Source organism: Equus caballus, chromosome 26 (assembly GCF_041296265.1).
Source record: "Equus caballus isolate H_3958 breed thoroughbred chromosome 26, TB-T2T, whole genome shotgun sequence".
NCBI classification, from domain to species: domain Eukaryota; kingdom Metazoa; phylum Chordata; class Mammalia; order Perissodactyla; family Equidae; genus Equus; species Equus caballus.
In genome coordinates, this window is record NC_091709.1 from 10,053,557 (window position 1) to 10,060,166 (window position 6,610).

The 6,610-nt window shown below is 42.9% G+C and overlaps 1 pseudogene; it reads left to right on the top strand.

The window, feature by feature from the left end:
• The first annotated feature begins 5,425 nt into the window (after positions 1–5,425).
• LOC100070152 (large ribosomal subunit protein uL18 pseudogene) lies at positions 5,426–6,312 on the top strand (annotated as a pseudogene).
• Positions 6,313–6,610: the final 298 nt, after the last annotated feature.

Genomic DNA, 6,610 nt, shown 5'->3' on the forward strand with positions numbered 1-6,610 from the left:
ATTACTTCTATTACAAAAACCAATTATAACACAATGTTATATCCCTCACATTTCTCCACAGCTTGTAGGCAGAGGCTTAGGCAGGTTTTTGTGCCAGGCCCTCCTCTCAAGGATGTTAGTATAGTGAAGAGCCTTGGGAGTCAGAAGCACGTCTCTCTCCAGAGCATGGGGTGGTGCTCACCCGCAGTGTTAAAGACAATGGCTCCCTCTGGGGCAAAGATCCAGCCAACATGCTTGTAGTCTCCTTATAAAAGACTGAGGTTTCCCAAACTCTGGGCTCTCGGGTTGTTACACAGACTCACTGCGCTTCAACACCGGTGTGCGCTCACCTGCACCTCACCCCTTGGGATTTTGGGGGCGGGGGGAGAGGCGCAGGGGACAAGCATTGATGGGAACACAGAGCTCCTACCGCTTGCTGTACTTTGACTAAGAAGTCTTTTGTCTCCAACCCAAGCTTCCTGTGCCTTCTGCCAACGTCCACGAAGCTGTGGCAGGTAAATCGTTAGCTTCCAAATTTGGTAGAATCCCTTCATGACTCTTGACCCATGAATCACACAAAAATTTAATTAAAATAAGATACATAAAATTGTAACAAATTACACGAAAATTTGCCTTATAAATTAAACAAAATATAACATTTTGACATACAAAGTTAAATGAAACATCCTGGATGTTTAAATTGTCTATTAGGAGGAAAAAAGAAGCATTTAGCATCCAAGTTGTTGCAGGTATTCCAAAAGAGATTCACTTAGAATAGTGTCTGGCAGAGTGTAGCCCATTTCCGTTTGAGTGATGTCAGAAACCAGCGTGCCCACCTTTTAGCACTATATTGGGAAAAAGTCTATGTTGTGGTAGAATGTGCTGTATCAATATAGTATTTGAAGGTTAATATAATAAACATCAAGATTTCATTTATTTCTACAAAAATGACAATTTAGATCATTTTGGGGTTTCAGCAACAGATTCTTAAATACTAAGCTTCGAATAACAGTCATTTTTTAAAACTATTCATAGACACATCAAATAAAAAGCAAGTCTTTTAGTATTAACATAATTTTGTTGAATGAATTCCATTCTCCATGTATTTAAAATACTTTCTGTTTTTATGAATAGTAACAACATCCAGGGGTGAAGAGAATCAAAATTAAGTGGTCTCATTTACGATCAGCTTCATTCCTCATCCACTTCCACAAACCCTTAAGAGCCTACTTAGGACTTTTTCCACTTGGCTCAAAATATAAGGCTGGTACCAACCTGAGGGAAACTGCACGGTTTCTTATTCTCCACAAGATAGAAGAAACGTCAGGCATGGCTGCTGTGAATCTGGGTTCAAAGTTTCCTGAGATTATTGGGATTAGATTGTGAGTTTGTGCTTTTGCGTGTGGGGGCAAACAGCTGTTTACAGTCACTGACTGATAGAGTCCTCTCATTCTCTTTTTCCTCATTTTCTACTTTTTGAGTCAGATCATCTCATTCCCTGGTCCAAAACCCCACACTCAGAGAAGGCCGAAATCTTATGGTCTTTGTTCACCGACATGGTCCTGTATGACCTGGCCACTCAGCTCTGTCTTCAACTCCAATTTCCCAAAAAGCAGAGCCTGAGACAAGTGCTGATAAGCAAGATGTTTACTCTGGGAAGTGAATCCAGAGAACCAGAGCGAGGGAACTAGAGACAGTAGGCTGAGAAGAAAAACCTGTCCAAGGGCGGTAGGCAGCTGGTTCTCTCTCTGGGCGGCTGTACCTCCATGCTGCTGACCCCTCTGCGGCCACAGGACCTCTGTGCCTACACCTGACTGGGGAAGCCTGATTTACCACCAGTCGTCTCCCACCATCGTGGGCTGCTCCAGGGGATGGTATCTAGGCACAGCCAGGTTTGCTCAGGAACAAGCGGAGCAGAGCAGGTCCAGGCATCATCCTATGGGGTGCAGGCGGCCCCAGGTGCCCAGCGACAGAGGGCTCTACCTGCCCGGCTGGAGCCGCAATGGCAGGAGCAAAGGAGGAGTGAGACAGAAACGATGGCAGACAGCACCCACGCACCCACCCCCCACACTGACTCTCGGAGCCCATCTCCTGCTGCATCCGTCCTGGTGATGGTCCTTGTCCTACCAGGGACCCTTGCCTGGAAGCGTTTGCCTCAGCTGCTCTTTTCTGTGAAATGCTGTTTCCTAGACTTCTAGTCCTTGCTCAGATCTCATCTTCTTAAGGATGTAGACAATGACCATTCTCGTTAATATCACAACATGCCGGTGCCCCTCTACCCAACACCCCAGACTCTCAACCCCCACACCTTCAAGCCCCCGTAAACCCAATCCCCAAGCCCTTCTCTATTTCTTTTCTTCTTTCTTTGGCAACTGTTATCTTCAGCTATACCTTAGCACTTATTACTTACGTTCATCACCCATAGCCTGTCCTCCCACCCCAGTCTGCAAGACGGAAGCTCCTTTAGGATCTTCGATTTCTTCACTGATGGACGTATTTCAGGCAGTCTTTGGGGGTGATTTCAGTCCTTTTATTTCATAACCTCTTTTGATTCAGATAAAATGGCACTAAAGATAATTAATCAGGATCAAATAATGGAAATCAAGGCACCAAAGGGCTTACCTTTGTCACAGTAACTATTAGATGTAATGCTCTTAGAGGAAGGTAATCAAAGTGTTCAAGATTAGCAACTGCTAATGCTTGAATTTAAAGCTATTTGTACTTTTATGAACCTTCTAAAGGCACCAAGTGCAAATCTCTTATAGTTTCAGTAGTTTCTCCTTATTATAAACCATCAATCAATATGTCCATGTGATGAATATTTGAGGTTAAAAAGGTGACTACATAGTCTAATAATAGCTAGCTGACAGAGGGAAGGACATGGTATTATAAATTTTATGTTTGAAACTTTGTTTTAGCTAATTTAGAAATTTCTCATTATTATTCAACTCCTGAACAGAAAATCCAATATAAAGTTTGTCGTGCTCTTTGAGAAAACTTGTTCCCGTGACTTAGTTTTCTTGGATAAGCTTCATGCCCTGGCGACATTGGTGGCTACATTTTAAAAACAGAGGTGGCAGCATTTCTGAGGGGACAACCAACATTAAAAAATTGTCATGTCAAATAATGATGCGTAAGGAGAAAAAAATGTCCAGAAATTTCAAAGCTGCTTCATGCTTTTCCCCAAGGTAGAGTGGTGTTAGTCCAGGTATGGTCCACAGGCCAGTGCCAGGGGTGCTAACTGCTCCTTGTGGGTCCTGATAAGTACAGAACCCGAGAAGAAGCACTTGGAAAGTCTGAACAGCATTTCGTCATTGCAGTGCTCTCAGAGGACATAATCGTCGCGCTCAGAGTTGAACAGGGTGCAGAGGAGTCTGCGTGCTGGCAAACCCACCTGGGGAGCTGCACTTGGCACCAGCACTGTAACTAGTCGTGCACAGCCAGGCATGCATTGACAAGTAGGACACACACTCTAGAAAAAAATAGGTAAGTAAAACTCTCACCACAGATAACTTGAAAATTCTGGTAATCGTAAGACTCGAGAGTCCTTAGCATTCTTCGGTTCCTATATTTGAATTTGTCATGGAAAAAAAAAAGTTTTCAGTAAATTTTGAAGTGAAGACTATCTTTGATTTCCTCATTGTCCTCTGGCTAGGACACTGCTCCATCCTTCTGAGGTACCATGCTGTGAACAGTAACGTCCTGCATCACAGCGACTGTGAAGAAATGGTTATCCCAGGAAAGTCCCTAAACAAAGTTTTTATAACCTTCTACTGATAACATCTAGAAAAAAATTTTTAAAAGAAAAGAAAAAATAATGTTTTCTTTTTCCTAACATCATTTACAACCATCTCTCTTCAATTTTTAGGAAGCATTCACAGCCTCTGGGCCAGTGATGACAAACTCAAGTTCTTCACAGAGCCAAAGAGGTGTCAGAAAAACTATTCAAAACCTAGAAACAGGCAGAAGAGATCACCAGAAGTTCATTCAGTGCAATTTTGATCTTGACACTAAAGGCTGTAAAGTTATGATTTTACCACTTTAAATGTTATACTTTAATATAATGCAGTTAATATGAATTCTCTTTTTTCCTTCAGCTCTTGTGAATTAGATTTCTTTAACTTTCGATTAAAAATCACAACACATGGAAGGTTACTCATGTCTCCTAATTTTGGATTTGTCCGTATGAACTGGGGTTTGATTTGCAAGTTGTTGAATGAACTAAAATATGTACTAGATGACAATTTTTTACAGAATGAGGAGACTCAAAATTGAATTTTTTCGTGTGTGAAGAAAAATTAATATTCATAGATATAATTGCACTTTTCATTTTTATAAGTGCATATAATGGTACATATATAAGAAGGCATTGTCAAAATGAGCATTTGAAGGACTATTTCTATGTCATATTATTAATACTGGCCAGTGATGTAGGTTGTTATTAAAGAATTTTTAATTGATAAGACAGTTCTTGTCCTCCCTTAAGATCACAAAAAAAAACTTTCAGGGATGTTAAAGGGAGGCAAATCCACATCTTAGTATTGATGAAATAAGGCACATCACTTGTCTGAGGGAAGTGAGCATCACCGGAAAGGCACAACCGAAGCTTTCATGTTCTCAAGGTGGGAGAGAGAATTTTTGTCGGGATGATCCGGAAGGCATTTCTTGAGGAAGTGACAGCTAAGGTGGGCTTTGATAAGTTAGGATTTGACAGTCTGAGCTTGTCTATTAGTGGACACAGAGCTGGAGAGAACAGCAAGAACAAAGCAGAGAGAGCACAGGCGCACTGGGGAGATGGCGAGAAGGCAGGGGAGCCTGGAGAATGTGCAGGGATTGTTAAGGACCGAACTGTGTTCCCTCAAACCGAGTCTGTTGGAGCCCTGGCCCGCAGTGTGACGTACTTGGAGACAGAGCACTTCAGGAGGTGATAAAACTTAAGTGAGGCCATGGGGTGGGGCCCTCATCTGAGTGGACGGGGGCCTTATGAGAAGAGGAGTCACGAAAGCTCGCTCTGTGCACACAGAGGCGAGGCCGTGTGAGGATGCAGGGGGAGGACAGCCATCTGCAAACCAGAGAGAGAGCTCGCGCCAGAAACCTGCCCTCGGGGCGCCTGGTGTGGACTTCCAACTCCAGAACTGTGAGAAAATAGCTATTTGTTGTTTAGGTCCAGTCTGTGGTATTTCATTATGGCAGCCTGAGCAGATTAAGGGTCACAGGGATGTGATAACTATAATAATACATAATATTCAGTGAATCTCTATTATTTGCTAATATGCACATTGCTTTGCACATAGCATCTCTGTTTCTCAAAAACCCCTACATGGTAAGGGTTATTTTATAGCTAGAAAATAAAGCTTTTTTTTTTTCTTTTTTTATTCCCTCCCCAGAGCAGTGCTGGGCCTGCAGCTCTGTGGCCAGCCACAGACACGGGTCTCTGTTCTGCAGGATGGGGTTTGTCAAAGTTGCCAAGAATAAGGCCTACTGCAAGAGATACAAGTGAAATTTAGAAGACGACGAGAGGGTAAAACTGATTACTATGCTCAGAAACACTTAGTAATCCAGGATAAAAATAAGCACAACACACCCAAATACAGGATGATAGTTCATGTAACCAACAGAGATGCCATTTGTCAGATGGCTTATGCCCGTATAGAAGGAGAGATGATAGTTTGTGCAGCTTGTGCTCATGAACTCCTGGAGTTTGGCGCGAAGACTGGCCTCACACATTATGCATGCTGCCCTGGCCCGCTGCTGGCCCACACGCTTCTCAATAGGTTTGGCATGGACAAGATCTGTGAAGGCCAAGTGGAGGTGACAGGAGAGGAACACAACGTGGAAAGCATCGATGGTCAACCTGGTGCCTTCACCTGCTATTTGGATGCAGGGTTTGCCAGAACTACTACTGGAAATAAGGTTTTTGGGGCCCTGAAAGGAGCTGTGGGTGGAGGCTTGTCTATACCTCACAGTACCAAACGATCCCCTAGTTATGATTCAGAGAGCAAGGAATTCACTGCAGAAGTACAATGGAAGCACATCATGGGTCAGAACATTGCAGATTATATGTGTTACCTGGTGGAAGAGGATGAGGATGCCTACAAGAAACAATTTTCTCAGTCCATAAAGAACAATGTAACTCCAGACTTGATGAAAGAGATGTGTAAGAAAGCTCATTCTGCTGTATGAGAGAATCCGGTCTATGCCAAGAAGCCTAAGAAAGAAGTTAAAAAGAAGAGGTGGAACCGTCCCAAGATGTCTCTTGCCCAGAAGAAAGATTGGGTAGCTCAAAAGAAGGCAAGCTTCCTCAGAGCGCAAGAGCAGGCCACTGAGAGCTAAAAAACTCAACCACAATTTTCTATGAAGATTCTTCAGATAAAGATAATAATAAACTTATTGATGTGGCAGATATTTCTGTTAAGCTCTTCTTAATGAAACTGTAGGAAATACCCTGAAATTGAGAGTATTTTCCTTCAAGAAACAAGTATAGCTTTTTCCAGAAGTTGTCTTGCATGTCAGTTTGAGCAAAGTTCACATCTGCTTCTTGGCTTCTGCTCTCCCTGACAGGACTTATCCCTCAAATTGCGTGGTGCACAGCTCTCCCTACAAATTCTGGCAAGCGACAGACCAACTTCCA